Below are 16,830 nucleotides of genomic sequence, written 5' to 3' on the forward strand. Positions count from 1 at the left end.
ACTTATAGAGGAGTCAGATGAGATGCTCTTAAAGGTCCCCTCTGGCCTTAAGATCTATGAACATGCCCCACAGTTCTCTGCGGCGCTGAAATGGAGACTCCCGCCCCACAGGCCGCCTGTGGCTGTTGCTTTGAGGCTTCCCATCAGTGGGCATCAGGTACCCAATTACCATTCAGGATCTGGGCCTATGGCCCTGCCAGGATTCCTTCGGATTTTACCATGACAACTTCAAATCCTGTATCCAACTGGGACGCAGATTCAATCCGATTGAATTTGTTATTGCACTGAGAGCCCCATGTGCTGCATGATAGAAATGCCCCTGTGTCTAATTGTTTCCTGAGACTTGCTAAAGTCAATAATATCCTGCAGCAATAAGTTCCGCTGGTTAATTATACATTGTAGAAAAGCAGGCTCCTCCGGGCTCCTGCTCATGGATTTTGCTGCATGGAGCCCAGCGACCCCAGTTAGGAATGAGGCTGGCGTTCGTGCAAAGCAGGGTGAGGACAGCATGTCGATTTAACACATTAAAGCAGCAAAACCTTTGAATTTAAAGTTGCTTCCAAGCTGCCCCAGCTGTGATTGCTCTGAGTACCTCTGGCTTTTCATTTCTCTCTGCCCTGCTTTCCAGCCTGACAAAGGGACCAGGTGGGGTTTGCTCCCGCGGAATCAGGGGGCCAGTGACCCTGCAAATTCAGGTCAGTGGGGCACAAGCCTTTAAAGTGACAGCCAGGGTCAGAAAAGGGCCCCTCGTTCCTGCCTTCCTCTGCCCCTCCTCCCCCATCACTTCTGCCTCCCTTACCGACAACCCAGGAGTCTGGTGCTGCCCATCTGAGGTGACCTGCCATAGAACCAGCTACATTTGCCTCTCCTTATTTGCCTCTGACTTATGAGGAGAGGCAGAGGGAACTAGGATTGTTTAGTCTGCGGAAGAGAAGAATGAGGGGGGATTTGATAGCTGCTTTCAACTACCTAAGAGGTGGTTCCAGAGAGGATGGTTCTAGACTATTCTCAGTGGTGGAAGAGGACAGGACAAGGAGTAATGGTCTCAAGTTGCAGTGGGGGAGGTTTAGGTTGGATATTAGGAAAAACTTTTTCACTAGGAGGGTGGTGAAACACTGGAATGCGTTCCCTAGGGAGGTGGTGGAATCTCCTTCCTTCGAAGTTTTTAAGGTCAGGCTTGACAAAGCCCTGGCTGGGATGATTTAGTTGGGGATGGATCCTGCTTTGAGCAGGGGGTTGGACTAGATGACCTCCTGAGGTCCCTTCCAACCCTGATATTCTATGATTCTATGATTCCTCCCTGCCTCAGCAACAGCATTTCTGGGTGGTCCCTCTGCCGGCCTCTTTCTTCCTGGCACAGACAGCGCCTGTGTGACGAAGTGGGACTGTTCTTAATGTTTCCTCTGAATAGTGTGGGGGTGCCTCAGTTTCCCCTAGGCAGTTCTTAAGTATCTAGGTGGTGGGGTAAGGGTGTATGATCATTGCAGTGCCCTAGAGGGCATGTGTGTGCAGGAGTCTGGACACAGAGAATGGCCGACACCCTGTTTCCTGGCAACTGATGGCCTGGGCCCTTCCCCCCCTGCAAGGTGAGAGCTGAAGGGTTGGAGAACAAAGGAATCAGGTGACCTCCTGGCCCGGGAAAGGAACAAAGCCCAGAGGAGGAGGGGCTGGAGGGGTTTTCAGTTTGGGGCTGGCTGGGACATGGAGTGAAGTGCAGACGTGGTTGTCTGGCTCACTGCCCCCCAGAATGGACCCAGCTGAGGGGTCCCGTTCTCTGCACCTACAAGCTCTGTTTTAGACCATGTTCCTGTCGTCTAATAAACCTTCTGTTTTACTGGCTGGGTGAGAGTCACGTCTGACTGCGAAGTGGGGGTGCAGGACCCTCTGGCTTCCCCAGGAGCCCCGCCTGAGCGGACTCGCTGGGGGGAAGCGCACGGAGGGGCAGAGGATGCTGAATGCTCTGAGGTCAGACCCAGGAAGGTGGAAGCTGTGTGAGCTGTGTGTCCTGCAGACAGGCTGCTCACAGAAAGGCGACTACCCCAGAGTCCTGACTGACTTCATGGGGAGCAGTTCCAGAGCATCGCCCAGGGACTCCGTGACAGCCTGGCATGCTGAGGGATTGCATGAGGTGTCGGATCACAACTGGGACACAGGTGACTGCCATGCTGAGGGCCGCAGGAGTCATTATCCCAGAGCATGGCATGGGGGCCTGCCCAGCTATTGCAGAGCTGCTCTAAAGACCAGATAATGGCTTTGTCAAACCCCGTCCCCCACCACAGCACCAGCTGGAGCTCTGTGTGTGTCTCCCCCTCAGCAGTGAGGTTCCCATCAGCTGCGGGGCACCTTGGGCAGGGTCTCCTCGTGCAGTACCCAGCACAGGGCCTTTGGGTGCCACTGCGAGACAGCCAGCAGCAGGAGTGACTTCCAGAGCAGAGCTGCTCCGGGGATCGCTGGCCTGGAATGGGTCACACCCCCAAGCTAGCACGACCTTTGGGGACCCCAGTCCCCAGGACAGTGCTATAATCGGGGATCCCCACCAGGAACAAGTTTGTACTCAGGAGACACCCCCTCCCCGTTATTACATACGCTCTGGGGCTGGAGCTGGCTGGGGAAGAGCGCCCTGTCAGCTCCGGCAGGATTGTGACTGGCCCGGAGGCTGCTCCACTTCCTGGCATTGCTAAAGCTTCAGAACAAGTGGCCCCGGAGGGAGTGAACCCTGCTTGAGCCATTTGGTCTCCTGTTTGCTCCAAAGTGCAGCCTGCAGCCATGTGCTCTCCTGGCGCTCTGCAGGGCTCAGCCTGGCGGTGGGGTGGGTTTCTTCAGCAGGTGTCTCTGTGAAATGGGAGGGTTTCGCTAGCACGTGCCCAGAGCACTGGGGAAGCACCCGGCATGCAGTGGCAGCAGCAAATCCATAGCCCTGCATGCCATGGCAGCCTCCGACCTGCTGTCACCGGCTGTGTGGCTGTCCTCCCCCTGCCCTGCTCCCTTCTGCATCCTCGCTCCCGTGATCTTCCCGGACTGCCCTTCCGGTGCACCCCCCCCGGCTGGAAGTCAGCCCCCGTTCACTCTCTGCAGAGCGTGTGACTCCCCACTGCCCTGAGAGCCACCGCGCTGGAGACAGACCCACTGCTGCTGGCATGGGCTCAACGCTGCTCTCCCCTGCGGAACGGGGCAGCTTCCCCTTTCCAAGATTTGCCTCAAATGCCATTGAGCTGAAACGTTTCTTGGGCCCGGGGTGGAATTTCTGGTCACAGAGAAAGGAGGCCCTGGAAGAGCCAGTGGCCCAGTGGTTAGGACATGCATCGGAGATGTGAGAAAGCCAGGTTCAGTTCCTTGTTCTGGGGCAGGGAACGTGGGGCTCTCACATCCCACTTGAGTGGCCTGGCCCCCAAGCTCCAGCTATTCTGAGTGGAGCTCAGCTGCTTGTGCTTTTTTACAAAAATATTCCAACGGTCTCACGTTCGTCCCAGTGGGAAATTAAACAAATTTTGCAACCTCCATTGGTTTCACAAACGAGAATTCTGGCTTTCTGGCCAACCCACCCTCCTGGCTAGGGTTGGAATGTGTGTGTGGTGGGGGAGGGGGGCCTAAACCTGGGTTTGAGGCCATGAGCCTTGGAGAACACTTCTCTGCGCTGTCCTAACATAAAGAGCAACTTTCTCCCCTGCAAAACTCCTCACACCCAGAGCCCCGCTGGCTAAAATGGATTCTGCTTGGAATGGCTCTGTGTGTGTCTGTGAGTGTGTGTGCATATCTGTGTCCATCCTTGCCCTCTGCTGGATGGAATCAGGACTCCTCTGCTGTGTGTCATAGGCCCTATACTACCAACAGCTAACAGAGATTTCCTTTTAGTGATGCAGCTCTGTACTTTAGCAGCGGGACGGCCAGTGTTCTCTCTCTGATGTCAATGAGGGGTTCTCCTGAGTGTGGCGCGCAGAAGTTACAGTACTGACCTGTCCCCTTTGCTCTGGTGGCAGTTATTGGGGCTCCTCTCCCCCCCACCCAGCATCCCTCCTGTGTGGGATTCTGCAGTGATGGCAGACTCCTGTGTGTCTGGCCTCCAAATCTGTTGCCATGGAGATTATTCTGATGCCACAAATTCAGCATCTTGCTTCCACAGCAGGGTCGGCAGGAGGAGCCAGGCTGGGAGGCAGAAAACCTTGGGGAAGAGCCGCCCTGGCCCTGAAGAGCTTCAGTGTCTGACTCATGGGGTGAGCAAAAGCAATAGCTTGCGGGTGAGGCTGATGGATGTGAAACCTTCTCTGCAAACAGCGTGGGCTGAACAGCCCCGGCGCTCCGGTGAGCTCTGTACCAGGAATCCAGGCAGCTCCGAGCCAGCGCCTCGTGGGCTGATGGCACACGCTGCTACTCACAAGGGGCAGGAGTATTTCTGGGTATGGCAGAGATGGGCATAGCAGCATTGGCCGTGGCAGGCGTAGCACTGGGCAGCAGGAGGGCCAGGCACAAGGGGCAGGCCGGAAGAAGCCCTCCAGCCAATGGCACTGAGAGGGAGACTGATGGGACATGGGTAGAGTGGCCCAGGACAGACAGGGATAGCAGTGCCTTGTTTGTGCTCTGAGCAATGTGTGACGGATTCTGATTCAGATCACCAGACTCTCCTCATCTGCTCCTCGTTACCTGTTACCGAGACGCTGCGCAGGAGAGAGAATCAGCCCCCCTAAAATCCTCTCAAGCACCTGGTACTCGGAGGGAGGCTTTTCGAAGAAATTCTGTCGGCCCAGCATCCGCGTGCCTGCTCGCTGAGGACTCTGACGCCTGCGAGCCTGAAGGAAGCTGCTCCCGTGACACTGCCACGCAGGGCGGCGAATGCTCTGCACACTCCCCGTGGGCAGCCAGCTCCCGTGACACTGCCACGCAGGGCGGCGAATGCTCCGCACGCTCCCCGTGGGCAGCCACTCCCGTGACACTGCCACGCAGGGCGGCGAATGCTCTGCACGCTCCCCGTGGGCAGCCGCCCCCGTGACACTGCCACGCAAGGCGGCGAATGCTCCGCACGCTCCCCGTGGGCAGCCAGCTCCCGTGACACTGCCACGCAGGGCGGCGAATGCTCCGCACGCTCCCCGTGGGCAGCCGCTCCCGTGACACTGCCACGCAAGACGGCGAATGCTCCGCACGCTCCCCGTGGGCAGCCGCTCCCGTGACACTGCCACGCAGGGCAGCGAATGCTCTGCACGCTCCCCGTGGGCAGCCGCTCCCGTGACACTGCCACGCAAGGCGGCGAATGCTCTGCATGCTCCCCGTGGGCAGCCAGGTCCCGTGACACTGCCACGCAAGGCGGCGAATGCTCCGCACGCTCCCCGTGGGCAGCCAGGTCCCGTGACACTGCCACGCAAGGCGGCGAATGCTCCGCACGCTCCCCGTGGGCAGCCAGGTCCCGTGACACTGCCACGCAGGGCGGCGAATGCTCCGCACGCTCCCCGTGGGCAGCCGCTCCCGTGACACTGCCATGCAGGGCGGCGAATGCTCCGCACGCTCCCCATGGGCAGCCAGGTCCCGTGACACTGCCACGCAGGGTGGCGAATGCTCCGCACGCTCCCCGTGGGCAGCCAGGTCCCGTGACACTGCCACGCAAGGCGGCGAATGCTCTGCACGCTCCGTGTGGGCAGCCGCTCCCGTGACACTGCCACGCAAGGCGGCGAATGCTCCGCACGCTCCCCGTGGGCAGCCAGCTCCCGTGACACTGCCACGCAGGGCGGCGAATGCTCCGCACGCTCCGTGGGCAGCCGCTCCCGTGACACTGCCACGCAGGGCGGCGAATGCTCCGCATGCTCCCCGTGGGCAGCCGCTCCCGTGACAGTGCCACACAGGGCGGCGAATGCTCTGCACGCTCCCCGTGGGCAGCCAGCTCCCGTGACACTGCCACGCAGGGCGGCGAATGCTCTGCACACTCCCCATGGGCAGCCAGGTCCCGTGACACTGCCACGCAAGGCGGCAAATGCTCTGCATGCTCCCCGTGGGCAGCCAGCTCCCGTGACACTGCCACGCAAGGCGGCGAATGCTCCGCACGCTCCCCGTGGGCAGCCAGGTCCCGTGACACTGCCACGCAAGGCGGCGAATGCTCTGCACGCTCCCCGTGGGCAGCCGCTCCCATGACACTGCCACGCAGGGCGGCGAATGCTCCGCACGCTCCCCGTGGGCAGCCAGCTCCTGACCGCACCTCAGCCTCGGCTGGAGAAGCCTTGGCTAGCTGCACACCCTGCTGTGCCCAGTGCATGGCTCTGCGGGAAGAGCTGGACACTAGTCCTCACCCTTTTGAAGAAGCCGTAGGTTTCCTCGCCATGTCTTCCAGCCAGCACTGGGTAGTGGGGGCCTGGAGTCCCTGGCATGTGCGCAGGGGGCCACCGCTGAAGAGACAGCAGAAGTTTCTACCCAAACACGGAGCACAGCTCTGAACCCTCTCCCCACAACAGGCCCCCAGCCCCTAAGCGAGATCATGTCACTCCACAGCAGAGAACTGCCTCCCCTTCCCCTCAACTCCTCCCCAGGCAGGGGAGCCATGGGACGCCCTGTGGGATGGTTGCTGCAGCCCCAGGCATGAGAATACGGGTCCTGATTCAAGCAAAGCACTTTAGCACGTACTTTACGTTGTGGACAGAGCAGCCAGTCGTCTCTTCTCCAGACTAAACAAACCCACCTTTTTCAATCTTCCCTCATAGGCCACGTTTTCTCGCCTCTAGTCATTGTTGTTGCTCTTCTCTGGACGTTCTCCCATTTGTCCACATTCCTTCCTGAAATGTGGCGCCCAGAGCTGGACACAGTACTCCAGCTGGGGCTTACTCAGCGCGGAGTAGAGTGGGAGAATTACTTCTCGTGTCTTGCTTACAGCGCTCCTGCTAATACAGCCCAGAATGTTCTTTGCTTTTTTTTGCAGCAGTGTTCCGCTATTGACTCATATTTCGCTTGTGATCCCCTACGGCCCCCAGATCCCTTTCTGCACTAATGTTCCAGTCTAGGCTGCCTGGTGTCAATGGCCCTGCCCTGTTGGACAGAACGCCTTCTGCTGTTCTTTTGTTCCTCCAGACGCAGTGCTTGGGACAGAGGCTGCTCGGCAGTGGCAGGAAGGAACGAGGCCTTTGGGGCAATTGGTGGAGTGGGGGGGGGGCACCTGTGCACACGTGAGAATGTGCGCAGAGAGAGATGCCTCGGTGCTTGGCCCGATACAGCAACCCGCCTAGAACGAAATCGTCTTGGTAGCTGACCGGCTGCAGGGCAGCTGGAAACATTCGCGCTCCGCAGCCCAAAGGCGAGTTGTTTTGGGGTTTAGGGCATTGTGTCTTCTAAGTGGTGGCAAGGCCTCTCCTGTCCCCTGGCTGCGCAGACACGACAGACGAGGCTTTCGGAGCACAGCGGCCGGCCTTGCTGACTGGCAGTACGAACAGGCTCTAGCCTCGCTAATGAGCTCAGACATGCTGCAGACAACTTCATTGTCAGGAGTTAATTATTTTGGACAAAACGCAACAAATCAGTAAAAATTGAGCTGCCAAGGACCCATGCCTGCTCCCAGCTAATTGGCCCGAGAGGGGCGCTGGGACTGCTGACTGGGAGTGGGCTGTCTTGACTGGCACAAGGACAGGTGCAGCAAATCCACCCAAACGTGGCAGATCCACCCTCTCTGTGTGTTCTCCTTGCCCTCGGCTTGATGGGCCCTGCACCGCCTCTGGGGTGTGTCACACACCGCACTCGCAACCGGGGAGCATGCAGGGAGCAGCCCGGTGGGCATGGAACCGTCCTGGGCATGGTGCCATGAGAGGGAGCGGGGAGGTGACACGGAGTAGGACTGTACCAGGTTAAACTGCAGTCTTGATATCATGATTTGTGTCGATAATAATACACCACAGAGCCCCAGTCCTGGACCAAGCCCACATTGCGCTAGGCACTGTGCAAACAAAGACGTCACGACACCAAAGCACTGTCAATCCAAGACACGAGCCCCCAGATGGAGACGGACCAAGCGGGGCACACAAGGAGCCGATACCACGGCAGGTCACAGCTCACGGCAGCCAAAGAGCTGTCGTCCCTTCATGGGCATCCCGGCACAGGAGAGTTTCATAGTGAGCTTTGGAGGAGGAGGAGGAGTGCGTCCTGCAGAGGCTGACGTGAGCAGAGGGCAGCGCAGGAGAAAGCACAAAGGGGCCGGTCTGAGAATGGAGCAAGGGGGTGATGGAGGCTGGTAGCATGGGCAGATTGGCAGGAGAGATGACAGTGTGGGTCGGGACAGGCTGAGAGGGCAGCCAAGCAGCTGCTGTTTGATACGGCAGAGAAGAAGGACGCGTCTTATGATTATTGTAGCAGAGCCAGCCCCACATGTTCCCCTGCACTCCCCACCAGAAGAGCCCCACACAGCTTGTTCTAAAGCCACGAGGACAGCAGGGCTCTCGGGGGGTGGCTTCCGAGCCGAGCCCGTGGGAACCAGCAGAGCGTGGCGTCACTGGCTTTGGTCCTCCACAGTGAGTGGAAGGGTGCAGGTGGGAGGAGGATTCCAGTGACGCTAGGAAGAAAGGCCAGTGCTGGGGTGTCAAAGGGGAGATGCTCTCCACATCCCTGTCAGTGCCCTCGGTTCCTCCCACACCCCACTCAGCCCCACGCCGCCTGTCCTTTGGCACTGCCAGCTCAACGCAAGCCTCTCCTTCTGCTCAGGAGCTCCCGCCGCCTCCCGCCGCTGGCCCTGGCAGTGGGACCCTGGGCCCTTGGGGCACAGCCAGTGCTGGGGGTTATCAGACCGGCTCCCTTTGGGGAGGAGCAGGCAGGGTTTGGGGCCGAGGCTGGTGACACCCCAGAGGGTCAGGCCACGGGGTGAACAGCCAGGAGGTGCTCTGCCGACTGACGTCATAGGAGAGATTCCCACGGACCTCACTGGGTTTGGATCCCTGCCTCTGCCTGCCAAATTCCTGCCCGCTGGGACCAGGGAGGGAGTTGCCCCGGCGCTGTTGGGAGCAGCCAGGCTATTCCTGACAAGGTGGCAGAAGCAGCTCTGGCCCAGACACCCCTCTGCCCGTCCCTTAGCTCCCACTTCACTCTCTCCTCTCTGCCCAGCCAGCACTAGCCAGACCCCGCCAGTGGCTGCCAAAATCCCTGCTGAAGCTGTGCCCACAGGTCGGGGTAGATGGGGAACCCGAGGTAGCAGGCTCCCCTCCCAAACCATCCCCTCAGCAGGATGGGCTGAGTCCCTGTCCGCCCACTGCCCTGGCACAGCCCGAGAACAGGCAATCAGTGCCAGCCAGTGACGGGGCTGCACACCAGAGCAGGGAGGCCAGGGCTCCATGTCTAGATCACGCAGAGTCTGGAAGGGATTTGGCGAAAAGCAGCCAAAGCGCTGGAGGGGCCTGGCTTCTGAGGAAAGAGCTGGACTGGGCTAGCTTAGCCTGCGGGCAATGCCAGGCCCCATCTAGCAGGTGGCTGGGTTCAGAATCCAGGAAGGGGGTGGCACACAGGGAAACCCTGCGTGCAGTTAGGCTGGGACACTGCCTCCACAGGGCTGGGGTAGGGGCAGCTCCCTGCTAGGCTGGGGCTCGGCAGTTCCCACCCCTGGCTATAGCTCCCCGGAGGCTCTGGCCGTGCTCCCAGGGCTGACTGGACACGCCTGCGTTTGTGCGGAGGAGAAGCTCAGGGTTCTTTGAGCATTTCCTCACTCAGTCTCCCTGGAAGGGAGCCAGAGTCCCCCATATTACCGGGGCCGTCCCCCTATTAGGGGCTTTGTCTTACACAGGCCCCCCCCAACCCCCCATAGGACCCTATTATCCCCCACTCCTGATTTTCACACCTGCTCTCTGGTCACCCTCCTCCCTGGGAGTGACGGAAGGTGCCGCAAACAGGAAACTCCAATCCCAGCCCCACTTCGCTGGGATTAAAAGGCCATTTTGCAGCCGTGACAATAAATCCAGCCGAGAATCCCAGCAACGTGGACGCTCCGGGGGCAGGTTTACTGAAATGTGAGCAGCGAGCGAGCTGAGCCTTCGCGGCATGTAACAGACCACAGAGAGCGAGAGCACTTAGCTGCTGCTCTGCCAAGCCCTTTAGAAATGCCAACGGCTGGAATCCTACCACAGGCTCAGCTGGGCTCCCATTCCTGGCACCATCCCCGCCCGCCAGTGCCCGGCTGTCAGTTTCAGCGCGTGGGACAGCCCCATGCAGGCCTGTTCTGGAGAGGGCTTAGCCCCTCCAATTTCACAGCATTTCAGCACCCTGAAGGAGGAGATTTACGCCCCACCCCCACCCTGCCCCATTACACACACATCATGTGGTCCTATTGAGCAGCTAGCATGTTGTTTCCCTTTTACTTTGGCCTCACACTGCAAGGTCGGCGGCCTCAGGCTCTCTGTGCAGGGCAGGTGACTGTGCTCCTCTGCTTGGGCCTGGAGCTGATGTTTGTCTCACTACGTCCCCTGGGGTGCTGGAACAATTACTATAGAGTTTGTGTGTTTGGGGGGGGGCAGTGGGGGAGGGTGAGAGCCATTGAACCAAACTGTAAACGCTGTATATGAGGGAAACCACTTCAAGCCGGGGGACGCAGCAGCCCCCGCACCCCTCGTTCGAGCCCCTGTGTACTCCTCAACCTGCAAAAGACAATCACCGGCCGCTGAAATCAGATTCCTGCCCGGTTGATGGCCCAGCTCGCTGCAGATCTCTGTCCAGGCTGCACGTCCATTGCGAGTCTGTGCACCGCTCCCATCCGCCCGCCCGGCTCCGGCAGCGCCACTCACTGGGAACAGAGCGATTATTTCTGGCTGTCGGGCTAATTGTTCCAATTGTGCTCATGATGAATGGGGCTGACGCACGGCATGCAAGCTCTGACAAGGATGGCGTTTGAGGGGGAAGCACCTGCAGCAGGAAGCTGTCGCTGGGACCGGAGACGTCTGCAAGTTGCTGGAGTCAGCCCTGTCCAGGGCCTGCGGTTAGCTGCTGGCGTGGGCAGGCCCTGTCGGTGCTCAGGGCATGCTCAGCAGGAGAGAACGGTTCACCCAGCGCTGCCAGCCAGACGGCTGGTTAGACAAGCTGGAATCTGCAAATGCCTTTATAAATATCACCCCAGCCGCCTACATGTACGATTCGCTCCTCAGTCTCCACCGGGTCCTGCTTGGTGAGGGGCTGGTGCCCCACCCCTGGCTGCGCCACACAGGGGTGGGGCACCAGGCTGGATGTGCAGTGGCAGCGTCAGGGGTGCCATGCCCAGGACCGACAGTAACAGGGGCATGGGGGCGGGGTCCCTGGCACCTCTGCTCTCAGCTCACACTTGCTGGTTTTTACAGTTCCAAAGGGGACTTTCTTCACTGCTGGCAACCCCACCTGGAGGGAGGGGAACGCCAGGCTGGCTCCTTCTGCCTCCGGTGCCAGGCCCACGGAGCTCAGTGGGGACTCCTGGGGCAGCAGGCAGCATGAGGCCTTGCTCATCCCCTGCCGCAGGACTGAGAGCCTGGCTCTGTACAGCCTGACGGGATCCTCCCGGGGGCTGAGGGGGCAAGTGAAATGAGGCCTTTCCAAGCAGTCGCTGCCCAGAAACTGCCACACTTCAGAGCAGGAGGGAAAACACTTGAGGAGAAGTTCAGATGCACAGCTCTCAAGGCCAGAAGGGACCATTGTTCTCCTCCAGTGTGACCCCCCTGCTCAGCACAGGCCAGCGACCAGCCTCAGATCACTCCTAGGGCTGCTCGTTAGAAAACAGCCAGCCTTGCATAGCACAGTACGGATCAGGATGTGGGCTGGCCTCTGATCGGGGGAGTGGGGCAGCCAGTCTCCCCAATGCTCCTAGCCAGATCCAGGGGAGAGGTGGCCAGATCCCTGGGCAGCTGTAGAAGCAGCACCCTGCATCGAGCAATAATTGTCTCCTAAACACTTATTGTCTGTCTGTCTGTCTATCCAGCTGTCCCATCCAGCCCCTGAATTTATCCCATACACCCCCAGAATCTATCTATCCCATATACCCCCTGAATCTACCTATTCCATACACCCTCTGAATCTATCTATCCCCCTGAATCTATCTATCCCAAACACCTCATCATCTATCTATCTATCTATCTATCTATCTATCTATCTATCCCATACGCACCCCTTCATCCACCTGTCTATCCATTTTGAGGAAGGCAGAGGGAAATGGCACCTGCATATGGCAAGCCCTGTAATTAATTTCACCACAAACAAGTGGTACGCGGGGCCTGTGGCTCCCCGGATCAATCCGCGTATTTATAGCTCCTGATTCATCGCCCTATAACGAGGGATAATAGACGTTGCCATAGTAACCCCGTGCCTGATGACTTTCACGCTGGAACCTGTCCTTCTGATCCTCTCAGAGAAGCCGGCACTGGGGAGGAGCCGCTCTCAGACCAGGAAGGAACTGGAGATTCCCTCCGAGGGTCTTCCTGCTGCAGGACATGGTTTGTCTTCTCAGCCATCCCGTGGGTGTGTCTCTCTCCAGGTCAGCTTGCTTTGATCTTGGGGTATGTCTACACTACGAAATTAGGTCGAATTTATAGAAGTCGGTTTTTTAGAAATCGGTTTTATATATTCGAGTGTGTGTGTCCCCACAGAAAATGCTCTAAGTGCATTAAGTGCATTAACTCGGCGGAGCGCTTCCACAGTACCGAGGCTAGAGTCGACTTCCGGAGCGTTGCACTGTGGGTAGCTATCCCACAGTTCCCGCAGTCTCCGCTGCCCATTGGAATTCTGGGTTGAGATCCCAATGCCTGATGGGGCTAAAACATTGTCGCGGGTGGTTCTGGGTACATATCGTCAGCCCCCCGTTCCCTCCCTCCCCCCGTGAAAGCAAGGGCAGACAATCATTTCGCGCCTTTTTTCCTGAGTTACCTGTGCAGACACCATACCATGGCAAGCATGGAGCCCGCTCAGGTAACCGTCACCCTATGTCTCCTGGGTGCTGGCAGACGCGGTACGGCATTGCTGCACAGTAGCAGCAACCCCTTGCGTTGTGGCAGCAGACGGTACAGTACGACTGGTAGCCATCATCGTCATGTCTGAGGTGCTCCTGGTCGCCTCTGTGAGGTCGATCAGGAGCGCCTGGGCAGACATGGGCGCAGGGACTAAATTTGGAGTGACTTGACCAGGTCATTCTCTTTAGTCCTGCAGTCAGTCCTATTGAACCGTCTTATGGTGAGCGGGCAGGCGATACGGACTGCTAGCAGTCGTACTGTACCATCTTCTGCCGAGCAGCCATGAGATGTGGATGGCATGCAGTCCTTCTGCACTGTCTGCTGCCAGCCAAAGATGTAAAAGATAGATGGAGTGGATCAAAACAAGAAATAGACCAGATTTGTTTTGTACTCATTTGCTTCCTCCCGCCCCCCCCATCTAGGGGACTCATTCTTCTAGATCACACTGCAGTCACTCACAGAGAAGGTGCAGCGAGGTAAATCTAGCCATGTATCAATCAGAGGCCAGGCTAACCTTCTTGTTCCAATAAGGACAATAACTTAGGTGCACCATTTCTTATTGGAACCCTCCGTGAAGTCCTGCCTGAAATACTCCTTGATGTAAAGCCACCCCCTTTGTTGATTTTAGCTCCCTGAAGCCAACCCTGTAAGCGCCCCTCCCAGCGTCAGAGCAATGGCAAACAATCGGGCATCTGAGAGTGCTGTCCAGAGCAGTCACAATGGAGCACTCTGATGGGGCTAAAACATTGTTGCGGGTGGTTCTGGGTACGTGTCGTCAGGCCCCTGTTCCCTCCTTCCCTCCGTGAAAGCAAAGGCAGACAATCATTTCGCGCCTTTTTTCCTGAGTTACCTGTGCAGACGCCATACCACGGCAAGCATGGAGCCAGCTCAGGTAACCGTCACCCTATGTCTCCTGGGTGCTGGCAGACGCGGTACGGCATTGCTGCACAGTAGCAGCAACCCCTTGCGTTGTGGCAGCAGACGGTACAGTACGACTGGTAGCCATCATCGTCATGTCTGAGGTGCTCCTGGTCGCCTCTGTGAGGTCGATCAGGAGCGCCTGGGCAGACATGGGCGCAGGGACTAAATTTGGAGTGACTTGACCAGGTCATTCTCTTTAGTCCTGCAGTCAGTCCTATTGAACCGTCTTATGGTGAGCGGGCAGGCGATACGGACTGCTAGCAGTCGTACTGTACCATCTTCTGCCAGGCAGGCAAGAGATGAGGATTGCTAGCAGTCGTATTGTACCATCTTATGCCAGGCAGGCAAGAGATGAAGATGGCTAGCAGTCGTACTGTACCATCTTCCGCCGAGCAGCCATGAGATGTGGATGGCATGCAGTCCTTCTGCACCGTCTGCTGCCAGCCAAAGATGTAAAAGTTAGATGGAGTGGGTCAGAACAAGAAATAGACCAGATTTGTTTTGTACTCATTTGCCTCCTCCCCTGTCTAGGGGACTCATTCCTCTAGATCACACTGCAGTCACTCACAGAGAAGGTGCAGCGAGGTAAATCTACCCATGTATCAATCAGAGGCCAGGCTAACCTCCTTGTTCCAATAACAACGATAACTTAGGTGCACCATTTCTTATTGGAACCCTCCGTGCAGTCCTGCCTGAAATACTCCTTGATGTACAGGCACCCCCTTTGTTGATTTTAGCTCCCTGAAGCCAACCCTGTAAGCCGTGTCGTCAGTCGCCCCTCCCTCCGTCAGAGCAACGGCAGACAATCGTTCCGCGCCTTTTTTCTGTGCGGACGCCATACCAAGGCAAGCATGGAGGCCGCTCAGCTCACTTTGGCAATTAGGAGCACATTAACCACCACACGCATTATCCAGCAGTATATGCAGCACCAGAACATGGCAACGCGATACCGGGCGAGGAGGCGACGTCAGCGCGGTCCCGTGAGTGATCAGGACATGGACACAGATTTCTCTGAAAGCATGGGCCCTGACAATGCATGCATCATGGTGCTAATGGGGCAGGTTCATGCTGTGGAACGCCGATTCTGGGCTCAGGAAACAAGCACAGACTGGTGGGACCGCATAGTGTTGCAGGTCTGGGACGATTCCCAGTGGCTGCGAAACTTTCGCATGCGTAGGGGCACTTTCATGGAACTTTGTGACTTGCTTTCCCCTGCCCTGAGGCGCATGAATACCAAGATGAGAGCAGCCCTCACAGTTGAGAAGCGAGTGGCGATAGCCCTGTGGAAGCTTGCAACACCAGACAGCTACCGGTCAGTTGGGAATCAATTTGGAGTGGGCAAATCTACTGTGGGGGCTGCTGTGATGCAAGTAGCCCACGCAATCAAAGATCTGCTGATATCAAGGGTAGTGACCCTGGGAAATGTGCAGGTCATAGTGGATGGCTTTGCTGCAATGGGATTCCCTAACTGTGGTGGGGCTATAGACGGAACCCATATCCCTATCTTGGCACCGGAGCACCAAGCCGCCGAGTACATAAACCGCAAGGGGTACTTTTCGATAGTGCTGCAAGCTCTGGTGGATCACAAGGGACGTTTCACCAACATCAACGTGGGATGGCCGGGAAAGGTGCATGATGCTCGCATCTTCAGGAACTCTGGTCTGTTTCAAAAGCTGCAGGAAGGGACTTTATTCCCAGACCAGAAAATAACTGTTGGGGATGTTGAAATGCCTATATGTATCCTTGGGGACCCAGCCTACCCCTTAATGCCATGGCTCATGAAGCCGTACACAGGCAGCCTGGACAGTAGTCAGGAGCTGTTCAACTACAGGCTGAGCAAGTGCAGAATGGTGGTAGAATGTGCATTTGGACGTTTAAAGGCGCGCTGGCGCAGTTTACTGACTCGCTTAGACCTCAGCGAAACCAATATTCCCACTGTTATTACTGCTTGCTGTGTGCTCCACAATATCTGTGAGAGTAAGGGGGAGACGTTTATGGCGGGGTGGGAGGTTGAGGCAAATCGCCTAGCTGCTGGTTACGCGCAGCCAGACACCAGGGCGGTTAGAAGAGCACAGGAGGGCGCGGTACGCATCAGAGAAGCTTTGAAAACCAGTTTCATGACTGGCCAGGCTTCGGTGTGAAAGTTCTGTTTGTTTCTCCTTGATGAAACCCCCCGCCCCTTGGTTCACTCTACTTCCCTGTAAGCTAACCACCCTCCCCTCCTCCCTTTAATCATTGCTTGCAGAGGCAATAAAGTCATTGCTGCTTCACAGTCATGCATTAGTTATTCATTCATCACACAAACAGGGAGATGACTACCAAGGTATCCCAGGAGGGGTGGTGGAGGAGGGAAGGAAAATGCCACACAGCACTTTAAGCACAGCACTTTAAAAGTTTACAACTTTAAAATTTATTGAATGCAGCCTTCTTTTTTTTGGGCAATCCTCTGTGGTGGAGTGGCTGGTTGGCCGGAGGCCCCCCCACCGCGTTCTTGGGTGTCTGGGTGTGGAGGCTATGGAATGCAGCAGCCTCAGCATTGAATCCTGCCTCCTCTCATCACGCTGCCGCCACATTTGAGCTTCAGCCCTGTCTTCAGCCCGCCACTTACTCTCTTCAGCCCGCCACCTCTCCTCCCGGTCATTTTGTGCTTTCCTGCACTCTGACATTATTTGCCTCCATGCATTCGTCTGTGCTCTGTCAGTGTGGGAGGACAGCATGAGCTCGGAGAACATTTCATCGCGAGTGCGTTTTTTTTTCTTTCTAAGCTTCACTAGCCTCTGGGAAGGAGAAGATCCTGTGATCATTGAAACACATGCAGCTGGTGGAGAAAAAAAAAGGGACAGCGGTATTTAAAAAGACACATTTTATAAAACAGTCGCTACACTCTTTCAGGGTAAACCTTGCTGTTAACATTACATACATAGCACATGTGCTTTCGTTACAAGGTCGCATTTTGCCTCCTCCCACCGCGTGACTACCCCCTCAACCTTCTCCCCTCCCTGTGGCT

Source organism: Caretta caretta, chromosome 12 (genome assembly GCF_965140235.1).
Source record: "Caretta caretta isolate rCarCar2 chromosome 12, rCarCar1.hap1, whole genome shotgun sequence".
Lineage (NCBI taxonomy): Eukaryota > Metazoa > Chordata > Testudines > Cheloniidae > Caretta > Caretta caretta.